At 46.1% G+C, this 12,632-nt stretch overlaps 1 protein-coding gene across 14 annotated transcripts in view; it reads right to left on the bottom strand.

Moving 5' to 3' along the window:
• The window catches only part of RIMBP2 (RIMS binding protein 2), a 266,080-nt gene that overhangs the window by 122,100 nt on the left and 131,348 nt on the right, over positions 1 to 12,632 (bottom strand). For all 14 annotated transcript variants that reach the window (XR_008379598.1, XR_008379600.1, XR_008379599.1 and 11 more), the window contains exon 3: positions 6,214 to 6,304. The gene's annotated coding sequence lies outside the window, so the exon portion shown is untranslated. The remainder of the gene's footprint in view (positions 1 to 6,213; positions 6,305 to 12,632) is intronic.

The following is a 12,632-nucleotide window of genomic DNA, read 5'->3' as shown; positions in this document are numbered from 1 at the left end:
AGTTTAAACCATTCACATTAATTGAGAATATTGATAAGCCTTTTGAGAGTCCAGTAGACATTTTTAATCCTTTTGCGACTGGAAGTTGGAATTTGATTAAAATTTTCTGGGTGAGTTTACTTTTGTGGTGGAGGATTACATTGGTCTTTATGGAGGATAGGTCTGAGAATATCCTGGAGAGCTGGTTTAGTTATGGCAAATTTCTTCAACATGTGAATGTCATTGAAGTATTTAATTTCTCTGTCATAAATGAAACTCAGTTTAGCTGGGTATAGGATTCTGTGTTGATCCTGGTTGTTTTAGGAGATTAAAAGTCGATGACCATTCTCTTCTAGCTTGGAAGGTTTCAGCAGAGAGATCTGCAGTTATTCTGATATTCTTCCCCTTGTAGGTAATGGTTTTCATTCATCTGGCAGCTTTCAGAATTTTCTCCTTCATATTAACTTTAGTGAAATTGATTATGATGTGTCTGGGGGATGTCTTATTTAGGTTGAGTCGTGCTGGAGTTCTGAAACTGTCTGCTATCTGAATTTCAGAATCTCTTGGCATGTCTGGAAAGTTCTCCTTCATAATCTCATGGAGGAGAGACTCTGTGCCTGGTGAAGCCACTTCATCACTTTCGGGAATCCCTGTAAGACGAATATTGATTTTCTTCGAATTATCCCAGAGCTCTCTGAGAGAGTGATCTGTTTTTGCCCTCCATTTCTCATCGACTTTGAGAGTTTGGGAGCGTTTGAAAACTTTGTCTTCAATGTCAGAAATCCTTTCTTCTGCTTGCTCCATTCTGTTACTGAGTTATTCTACTGTGTTTCTCAGATCTTTGAGGGATGCAACTTCTTGTCTCAATGTGTCAAAATCTTTGGTCATTTGGTCTTTGAATTTGTTGAATTCTTGAGATATTTTTTTGGGTAACTGCTTGGAGTTCTAATTCAATCTTATTTGCTATCCAGATTCTGAATTCGATTTGTGACATCTCAGCTATTTGTTTGTGCATGGGATCTTGTGGTGTGTCTGCCCCATTGATCCTTAGGGGAGTTGATCTACTCTGATTATTCATATTGCCAGAGTTTTTCTGTTGATTTCGCCTCATGATTGTTTTTCACCGTTGCCTCTGGCCGTCCTCAGAGTTGGGGAGGTGTCTCTCCAAGATTAGATCCCAGCAGGATCACTCTATTGTTGCTTGATCTTTGTAGGAAGTGACCTGTGTAGTTCTTCTGGGGCTGCTCCAGCTAGGGAGTTCTGGTTGTGGAAGCAGCTCCGGTGTGTGACACACCTGGATCCAGCAACAGAGCAGGAGGTGGTGCGCATGGTTCTGGGAGTGCCTCGTGCCCAGTGACTTTGGCACAGAGAGCCCAAGGCTCTATCAGTCTCTGGCCAGGAGAAGGGCTCTGCACAGAAGCAGGGAAGGCTCCAGAGGGCACGTGGCTACCAGTATCCCTGGTCAGATAAGCGGGCCAGTGTGGAGGCTGGGAGGACACAGGAGGGAGGACGCAGGGTTGCACGGCTCCCGCAGTTCCTGATCAGGGCATGCAGAGGCCCAGTTGGTGCGGAGTCACAGCACAGATCTTATAGAGGTCCAGGCAGCGCCAAGCCCAGGAATTTGAGGTTGCTATGAGCTGTGACACCACAGCACTCTCCCCAGGGCAACAGCCCAAGCCTGCAGTGTGCCAAAACCGTCTCACTCTGCCCCTAAGGGTTAAGGCTGTAAGGCAGCTCAGTCCCCGCCTTTAGGCTGCTCAGTCGCTAGGTTACTACGTCCCACCCGATCCTTGCTCTGGCACCCTGAGGGCAGAGCTTGCCAGGGCAGTTCTCTCACACAATGGCTCCCTGCAGCCCAGCTCAGTGGCTCTGTCTGGGGCCCCAGACAATGCCCAAAGTTCTCCACACTCCTGCTCAAGCTCTCCCCAAGGCAGTTCAACTGAGTGCCAAGTCCAAAAACACCAAAACAGATCACAGGTAAGGCCTTTCTGGTTTGCAGTCTTACTGCTGCTTGTACTTACGGTTGCTGGCGTGATTAGGTTGATCGAACACACGCAACCACTTGCCAGTTTCCCACTGTTTTTGTCCTCCTCTTGGGGTCCAGAAGTCCCTTGCTGGCTCCCTGTATCCTCAAAGGGATGATTATAGGCAGATCCTACCAGCCAGAGATGTCTGGAGTCTTATCTCCCCAGACTCACCGTGCCCAGTTGCAGGGAAGCTGTTACTCGGCCACCATCTTTAATCTGGTCCCACCTTTTTTCTGTATGGTTCTTGAGAATCCTCCTGGTGGGGATACTTTGGGATCTTGACCCTGGGACTTCTCCCCACACACCTTCTCCTTTTGTCAGTTGAGATTTGTGTCCTTTTGTGGTCACCAATCCTCACCATGAGCAATGCTATGCTGAGTCCTATGAGTGGCCTTAGAGAATCAGCGACCCTGGGCCTTAGGTACCTGCCCCATGGGGATGGGAGTGGCCCTGGCTGCCAGTTTCCCCCCACCCCAACACCTTTGTTAGGAGTTTCTCTCTCAAACTCCACCCCTTCCCCAGTTTGCAAGTGTTATCTATCTGCTGCTGGGACTCTGATGAATAAAATCTATAAGGAAAAAAATATTCTACCAGTCCAGAAACCAGAGAAAGGGCTCAGAGTCTTCGTAGGAAAGAGTTTCTATGAAGCAGAGTGTAGACTCACACCTCGCAGGGAAGCCGCCTTGTGTCTCAAGCTCTGATTACAGAGCCCAAGGTAAGAGTGTGATCCTGCCCCACAAGGGCAAGGATGTGGCCAGGAATGAACGCCTCCCCGCCAAGGGCACTGACCAGGGCTTTGGTCAAGAACAATCCCCAACCCACAGGCAGGCCCTAGTCCAACACAAAACTGGAAATGGGTTGCTAGGCACCAGGACCACCCTCACCTCCAAGAATTTACAGACAGTGGCTGGGGCAGGAGTTCAGGGATCAGGCAGCTTGTAAACCCTATTTGTCCCATAACAGAGCTGAGATGGAGCTAAATTTAACATGCTGAAGTGGAACCCTGCATTTCTGCAGTAGGAAATGCTATGGTCATTGCAGTAAGTGGTAGAGGCAGTGATGGTGGGAATGGGTTTGTTGAAGGTGATGCTCCTGAAGAAGGTAAGAGAACGGAAGGAGGAGGAGAATGCCCACACTCCACAGAGCACTGGAGCACGGCCATGACACTGACTCTTTAGAAGACCTCATCTCGTGCCAAGACTATGGCTTTGCATTACTTTGGCTTGAAATGTTCCAGAGCATCATCTTTGTGGTTCTCAGAGTGATCCCAGCCAGTGCTCTGCAACAGCAAGGAGTGTGTGGATGAGGAGAGGGGGACAGAGGACTGAGGCAAGCCAAGTAGTGACCCCACAAGGATGCCCACATCCTAATCCCCCAAACTTGAGAATAGGTCACTTCATATGGCAAAAGGGATTTTGGAGATGGAATTATAAGGATCTCAGAAGAGCAGGTGACCCTGGGTTATCCAGGTGGGCTCAATGTTATCACAAGTATTTACATAGAGTTAGGAGAGAGAGAATCAGGGGAGAAAGATCAGAAGATACTCCTGTGCTGGCTTTGAAGACAGACAAAGGGGCCATGAGCCACAGGGTGCAGGCACCTCTAAAAGCTGCACCCTGTGGAAGAAAAGGAACAGATTCTCCCTGGAGCCTCCAGCAGGAACCAGCCCTGTTGATATTAGGATTTTAGGAAATCTAACCTCCAGAGCTGTCAGACAATAAAATTTGTGTTGTGCAAAACACAATGTTTGTGGCAATTTGTCAGAGCAGCAATAGGTGACTAATATAGAAGCCAACTAGATAATACTCATAATAATCATGAGCACTTTTACAATTCTCCCTGCAGGTCAGCACCTGGAAGAGAGTCCCTGGAAAACCTCAGTCCTGGGCAAGCTGGGACCATGCACTGCCTTGCTGTCCCTACTCCACAGGGCAAGGTCTATAAATCCCCGGACACTCCTGCTGGCTCCCTTACCTCTGCCCACGCCCTCTCAAAAGCCCTCTGTAACCCTCCTTGGTCACTTTTCTGGAGTGTGCTGTCTCTCTCCTATGGAGACCCAGACTGAAACCCCATGTGGTATTTCCTAAAAAATCTGAAACCCCATAGGATTTCCTAAAGAATCTCTGGAGGGTGGTAGGCTTTCACAAATACAAAGCTTCATAAGAAAGGCTCTGGCTCCTCTTCTTCCAGCCAGTGAGGAGATCCTTGGAAATGGAACAGCACCTGTCACAGTGTGACAGAAGCGGCCACCACACATGGCAGAGTATGATAGGTGCAAGGTACTATCCCATTCCTCTGGCCCAAGCTCCCACCACTGGACTTCCTGAGCTCAGGCTTCTGTTAAAGCATTGGAAATAATCCCAGTTCATGCACCCAGAGAAGATGACTCTAAGTTGGAGCAACCAATGGTGCCTGGGTGAAAGGCTCATGCCTCTGAATTAAAAATACTCTAAGTGTTGGCTTGGATGGGCCATTTGAATGCTGGCACCTCAGGGGCCAGTGGCCTAGAACAGTGCCAAACACAGTCTCTTCTCTGCCCAGCTGGCCACTGCAGCCCAGAGCATGCCAGGGGCCTTGGTGCACAGCCCACCACTGAGGATGCCCTGGTGCTCTGGCCATACACGCTTCAGGGCCGCACGATCCCTGTGGTATCCATGTGTCTGTCTCAAATTCCATCACTTTCATGACCAGAGAACAATCCCTTAGAGCCAGACCCACAGCCCTATCACACTGCACTTGGACTAGAACATTCTCCCAGGATCTGAGCCCAGTTGTTCTCTTCCTAAAGGAGAAAGATGACTCAGAATAACAAAAAGGACTTGAACAGATTTTCAAGAAGGCATACCAAAAAAAAAAAAAAATTTCCCAGACGTTCAAAGTTGGAAACCCAGACAGTTCCCCCTTTGTTCTGATTACAACAAAGAGAAAGCAAAGACTAATTCAGTCTTGTAAGTTTTTTCTTTTTTTGCTACTAAGGCAAAACAAATAATGATATTCAGGTACAACCCCGGTCTAAACACTTCCTTTTTAGCCAAAACTTAGCCTCCAAATCCCAAATGCCTATGTGTTTCATCCTTATACATATAAACTTTTGTCATTTTCTCGTTTAGAAATAAAGCAAAGGGGGAAATCACCATAGGTTGCATGACCATCGTCACACAAGTGGTTTGTGGCTTTTGGCAGACCTTTGATTTCTAGCCGGCAGATAAGCGGAGATCATAAGTCACAGGTCACTCACCAACCTAGGCAGCACCTGGCACCAGAACTCCAGACACTGGTAGGTTCTGAGTCCTTCCCTGAGCCCTGCCGCTGCACACTGGCACAACAGCACATAAATGACCTGGAGCACCAGACCTGGCCGCTTGACTTATTTCTATTTCAAACTGCAGATTTTTGTGGCAGCAACAGGGATACCAAGTAGAAAAGCTTAAAATATTTGGCAGCAGCAACCTCAGATCTGGTACAGGGAGAGTTGCCCAGGTGGGGGAGGGGGAGCTTAATAGGCACCTTTAACCCAAGGGAATAAGAAATTTGGATTTTGTTTTTTTAAATCAGTAAAAGGCTGGGTTCGCAGGCTTCAAAGTCATTGAACACATTCTTTGCAGCACATCCTGGGTCCTCAGCTCATTAGTTTCCTTCCACAAGGCTATCTGCCCCTGCCTGAGGGAATTCATCCTAATGCTCCAGACAGCCCAATATCACATTCTACACCCAAGAACTAATCGCTTCTGCAGTGCTGACAATGCAGTCTCCTGGCATTCATAATTAAGAGTTCTGATAATTAATTTCACTCTGTCAATCAGGGTTAACAAAAAGCAGATTGCAAATCCAGCCAAGAATCAGATGAGGGAACTGGTAGTCCCCAAACGTCTTCCCAGAAACCAGGAGGGTCCCTTGTGCTTCTGCAAGTTTGTGCTGACAACCCTTCCTGTGAGTCTGGGGGGTGCAGCATCAGGCAATGGCCACACCATCCATTGGCCGAGTGGGTACGAGCAGGTCTGTTCTGGCCTGTTGTAAGGCTATGGTACCTAACAGACTTCCAAGTTGAGACGACTAGAGACCATGGGCCAGATATCACTCGTCTCTTTGTGTGCTGGTCCTATAAAGATGTAAGAGACCTGGGCCAGGGCTCAGATCATCTTGACTTTGGGTGGAATTCAGTGATTCCTCCCTATTCTTCCCCCAGGGCATGGTGGTGGTCAGTTACCTCATCATGCTGACCGGCCCTTCACAGGAAGGCTTGCATGATGGGATCTCAGGCAACGTTCTCCCAGGGCAGCATCCTTCAGTTGGTTTTCCTAGGACAAAAGGAAAGAGCTTGTGAGTTGATGCCCAGCATTCATGGACTTGGTACAGCATAGGGGCTAAGAGTTGATTTGGAAATTAGACCCAGAGCTGGGCACTGCTTCTGCAATCCATGAGCTGCATGTGAATCAAGACTAATTTCTTCCTTCTTTTCAAGTCATAAGTTTCCTGATCTATAAAATGAGGTTAATGATACTTTAAAATGATGTTAGAAGAAAATATAATAATATATATTAAGCACTTAATGCAGTACTTGGTAAGAATCACATCCGACTCATGGCACACCTGCCTATATTGCATGTTTATGTCCCAAAGAAGCAATAAAACTCACTGACTGTACTTGTTCAAACATTGACCTGCCCTTTTCCCCATGAACATTGCTCCGAACATAGCTGTACTGAGGAATAGAGAGAAAACTGTAAAATATTTAGCCTGCTCAAAAGGACTAAAAATGGATAGAATACAATGTGGTATTCATAACTTTTAGAACCTTCTAGATCTTGAGTCAGAAAGAGGTAGAGAATTAAGATATAATTAAGATTAATTTCAAGATATCCAAGACACAGTGTGTTCCACGTGAGGCAAGATACCTGAATTGAGGTCACCACATGATCCTAGTTAAGTTCCCCCCTGAGAAGGATGAAAATGATCTATGACTTTTACCCAGTGCTATGGCTCGGGGAAGGTGGTGCATCCAGAGAGGCAGGAAGGAGTGGGCCCCTTGGCCTTATGTCAGTAGGACTTGTCTTACTTCCTAATGTCACCACAGTGCAAGAACTCTGAGCTCCAATAACAACATCTAATTTGAGACTGGAAATACCCTGTAAGGTAAATAAAAATAGGAGGACAGGAAGAGTGAGCAGGGAGAGAGTGAGAGAGAAACTGTGGGGGGGGGGGTAAAAAAAAATCCCGTTCAAGAAGAGTCTGAAAAATAGAAATTCCAAAATACATAAAGAAAACTAACCCTACTAAAGAGATCCCACAAAAATCAATAATCAGGATGAACTTACTCCAGAGGAAATAAAAATAATAAAACAGCCTGAAAATGACTTCAATAATGAAGTTGAGGATTCTCTCAGAGATAAAATAAGGAATTACATTCCTCTGAAAAGATTAAGAAAGAAGTGACAGGGGTAATTAACTACCCACGGTGGAAAGCCTGGGAACTATACCAGCCGCCACAGCCAGGCTGCTGTGCCAGAACCTTCAAGTTTGTTCTCTGTTCACACCATAAATGAAATCATGTCTGTGGCTAGGAATTCACTTACATCTTGAATTGATCTGGTTCATCTCCATTATAACATTCCAAGTGCTCACAGTCTATGTTCCACTCATACTCACAACAGAAAATGGGAGAAAATCATGTGGTTTCCAACACTTCCCACAAGGACAGAGGCTCCTCCAGACTATTTTCAGGTTTGTATGTCTGTCAGTGTTCCCTTCGTTTCACCCACAATCATTATGAGCACTGCCACCGTTTGGCGCCTACCACAACGATGAGACACAGGGACAGAACCTAAACAGAACTGACCCATGGTAGTCTGTTCCTGGGAAACAGGGATTCCACAGCCTATGGGAAAGGACATGGCAGTGGGGTGATCCTCTTCTCTCCTCTGAGATGTCCCCAGTAGCACATATGTGTGGTTGTCTCTGTCAAGTAAAGCAGGTTGTGATATGGGCCCATGTTGGCTCCTTGAGAAAACAATAGACTTTCTGACACATCCCAAATGTGGGACTCTCTGGAGGTCTTAAGGAGGTGAATTCATTAATCAAAACACTTGGCTACAGATCTTGGAGGCCTTGAATGCCCCAAGGTAAACTGAGCCATCAATATCTCCGAGAACTTGAGAACAGGAGTCACTGCAAATAGGGGCAAGATGATAGGTTCTGAGGCCAAATTTCCCAATACAAAGTAGAGCTATCCCATGATTTTAGACAAGCTGTCGGGTTTTCCTGTCGGGTTTTTAGCTGTCAGTTTTAGACAACACACTCTATGATCTAAGGGTGTAAATGGGCTAATCCAACCTGATTTTGTGAGGATTCAAGGACACAGTTCTCAGAGCACTGACCACACTTGGCTGTACACAATCAAGTCTCAAGAAGGTGGGGCCCCTTCCCCCTGGAAGGCACCACTACCACTGCCTGCATCTTCCACATTCTGCCCCCAAACAGCCACCTGGTTCGTGCCACCCACCTCTCTTTGCCTCTTACTCAGGAAGTATGAATCATAAGAAAGGAGCACTGGGAAGAGAAATTGGACTGGTCTTTCAGGCAATTTTCTGATGGTTATAGAAAAACTTACATCCATTTATTTTATTTCTATTCTATTTCAGTGATTCAAGGCCAGTTGCTTAACCTAATGAAATCAACCTTCCCAAGCAAAAAGCTCAGGACCTACACCCAGTCCAGGAAACACAAACCAATGACATCACCATGAGAGAAAACCACCACCATCTCTTCCCAATGCAGTTCCGAAAATGAGCACAAGCATGAATGGGCACTTAAAGTACTGCTAACCATCCCGGGCTCCCCAGCCCTCCAGCAGCCAGTCACAGAGAAAGCTAAAAAGCAAGGTTGTCCCAAAGCTAACAGTCCCCACACTAGCCTCAAGAGTCACAGAATAACTAGCAGGGTGCCAAAGCCCTCCAAATGATGATGTTGAATGAAGCCCACTGACAGACACACCCAGGGAAAGGCCCAAAGATGATGTTGAATGAAGCCCACTGACAGACACACCCAGGGAAAGGCCCAAAGAAAATAACAAAGGCACCCATGTCACCTGCTCAGATGGAGGGACTCATTCACCAGACTCTTGCACCCATCTGCCTTTGAAGAAGCCCAGCGTCAGGCACGTATAGTTTCACATTCAGTTCTGCAGTGAAGCAGACTTAGATCCCTGCCATTCCCCATGAGGACGGGGGGAGGATTGTACTCTAACACGCGTGTATTTGCAGGACTTGGGGGGAAAATCAGACAATCCCTACTGCTCACCCTTCTGAGTCTATTAACACACTGAAAAGCAAGAACACTTGCCCTGGAAGGCCTCATAGCTGACACAAGAGCTGTCCAACCAGGGAAGTGGTCACTGCCCCAATTAAATCAACCCTTCTGAACTAATCAACACCACTGAAGAAATGTCAGCAAGCAAAATAGCGATCACTTCATGTGCTATTCACATGCTTGAGACCAGAGGCCTCCAAAAGAGAAGGGCTTGCAGCCGCAACACAACAAAATGAGTCTCCTGACAGCCAGAGCAGGTGGCACCAGTTTTGACAATCCCCAGGGGGAGAGGAGAAGAAGAGGGCTGGGAGGATCTGATACAATCTGACACTGCTGTCTGCAGAGCAAGGTTCTCTGCAGCCTGGGGAAAGGCAGCCAGTGCATTGGGACATCAACCGGCATGTGTGCGCACAGTTCCATGCCGCAGTATCACACAACCCCCACTGGGCCCCCCGTTGTGGGGTTTTGACGCTACTGACTGCCAACCTTATCCGAGTGCCCCGCAATTGCGTCTGACGACACACGCCCACAGCCCAGCAACGGGCTTGGGGAGCTCGTGACTCACGCTCTGCCAGGACTGTGTGGAGGAGGAATGTTCCCAACAGTAGCTGTATGAAGCCACCCTCAGTCTCTGTCTCCTCGACCTGAAATAACAACCGGAAAGCAAGAAACACCAGGTCTGGCATATCTTTTTGACTCTTTGGAAATGTAACCACTTTCTCTTCCAGGGAAGGATTCTGGAGCATTGCAAACAAAATGATTTTAGCTTTGATCCTTTAAGTTCAAAGCCCTGCCAAGTGAGAGCGTTTAGGGCTTCCCAGGTGCATAAGCAGACAGAGCCTTCCCTATAAGGATGAAAACATGCCATTTGTTGGCTCGGACCATCTGTAGCCACAGACAGAAAGGGGCCATTCCTCACTCCCATGTTGCAGGGACCCTGTCAAGGTGTGGGTCAGCTCCAAGTGTGCTGGACTGTGCATTCTGGAGTCAGATTTGAAGACCACTAGGACTGTGTATCCCTAAAGTCTCCTTCACAGGACAGCCACAAAAAGTGCTAGTTAAGATATTTTAATCCACCAATACCCACTAAACACATAAAACAGGAGTGGCCTTATTTGATTTTCTAGCTGCCATGTAGCAAAATTATAGGAAAAAGTAAATTCTGACCAGAACAAAAGAGGAGAAAGGCTAAGACAAGAGTTTCAAACTCCACTGCCCACGAGGGGAGAGAGAGTAACACACATGAACAGACAGAGCCAGATGCAGGAACATTCTGAAAGGAAAGAGAACGTGGTAAATAGCAGGACCAGCGCCCCATGCACAGAGGTCAGCTAAGGACGGGAACAGCATCACCACCTGTGTGTTCAGGAGCTGGTTTCCATCTGAAATGTCCCTGTTCTGATATGTGGCCTACTAATTCAAATGAAAACACTCACCAAGCACTCCTTCCCCAAATAAACATGTCTACAGGTTGAATTTGGCTTAAAAATGGGGCAGGTTGGAGAAGAAGTTAGACCTGTTTACAGAATCCAAGTATCAGTGGGGAGAGGCAGGAGTACGGAAGCCCTGGGGCAGTGAGACTCCTGGGTGCATTTTTTTCCATGAAATCTAAAAAAATGTTTATGTCCATAATCTGTACCATATTCAAAACTGAAGGCCAATGCCTGCATATAGGTTCCTGAGCTCTGGCATGAAGAATCACATTGTGACTGCCCTGACAGAGTGAACAGATGACAAAGGCTAACATGAATGGTGCTTTTGTGCAAAACAAAAGTCAAGCAACTTCACAGGAGCTAAAGAATCAAAGATTTGCAAGAGTGTGACAGTGACCAGTGGTAGAAATGTGGACCCAACTTCCAGCCAACTGTAACATGGCATTCTCTTTACTTACAAAAGAAAAATCGAGGGCAGCGCCTGTGGCTCAAGGAGTAGGGCGCCGGTCCCATATGCCAGAGGTGGCGGGTTCAAACCCAGCCCCAGCCAAAAAAAAACAAAAGGAAACTTGATGTAAGTAAAATAGTATCATCAAACATGCTGAATTATAGTGAGTTTGCATTTTGAACTTTAGTGGCCTCTCGCATTTGTTTCTTTCTAATCTGCTAATTCATTTTAGTCTCCTGGTTTAGAAAAGCTATAAACAGGTTATAACAAAGTTTAAAGCCTGGACATATGTAATTACACTATGAACTATAAATATATAATCATGTTTTGCTCAAACATAGATCACATCGTTATAATATGCAAATCTGGTATAATAATATTGTACGAGAATGATATAATTACCATCAATTATAATAACATATAATAAAAATAATTAAAGTCAATACTGGAGTGTGCGTAGTAATATTTTTTCTTTCTGAAAAGACTTCCTAAGTGGTCCCAGCCTGAAGGCATGGGCAGGGAGAATGAAAAGAGGAAGGGAAGGCAGGGAAATGCAGTGTGGAAAGCCTGGAAGAGAACAGAAGGAACTGTGCGTCCTGGCGCTGTCCGTGGTGCTGACAGTCACCGCACCCATGGGTCAAGGCCAAGGACAGTCCTGGAGTCATCCTTTGGTGTGAAGGAACCACTGGGACTCAGAGGACCTGAGCTTGAGGCCCAGTCCTACCACCAACCAAGTGTGAATTGGGGCAAGTATTTAATCCTTCTAAGGATTCCTGGCAACTTAATCGAGATAATCATATAAATATTGAGATATTATAATGGAGATAATCCATTTATTTAAACATACTTTACAAGTGGTAAGGGGTAACCTGAATGTGAAATGTTTACCAAGCAAATAAAGGAACTGCTACCCAAACCACTGTGGTAGTTTCCTATAGTGGAGGTGGGGGTGGGGGAGGATGGAGAACAATTCCAAACCTCTTGATTCCCTTCTATTTCTAGAAACTTGCTTTGACTATATCTAATACACCCCCCATTCCTAACCTGTTCAACACCTAGCATCACACACATGCCAACAATGCAACTGTTTTGCATTGTTGCCCCATGAGGGCATTTCAAAACTATTTTCCCAACAAAGGTTAGAGACAAGTTCAAGTGGAAAAATATAACATGCAAAGCAGATGCTAATGCAAGCTCATGACATTTACATTTGCACTTTAAATAAGACTTCTCTCAATGACTGTACTTCATAATTTACACATACCTGCAGTGCATACTCTGATTTACTAGTTAAGTTTATAGCTAATGTTCGGTTCACATTGATATCATTAGAATACAGGCAGCCCCAAAGGCAATGGAGTTAAACTGAGAAGAGAACCATTAAGATGCCACATAATTGAGAAGGTAGAAAACTTGGAAGCTTCACACATTACTAGGGGA

This window comes from Nycticebus coucang, chromosome 4 (assembly GCF_027406575.1).
Source record: "Nycticebus coucang isolate mNycCou1 chromosome 4, mNycCou1.pri, whole genome shotgun sequence".
Taxonomy (NCBI): Eukaryota; Metazoa; Chordata; class Mammalia; order Primates; family Lorisidae; genus Nycticebus; species Nycticebus coucang.
Note: the sequence above shows the minus strand (reverse complement) of the source record. Positions and strands in the feature narration are given on the sequence as shown.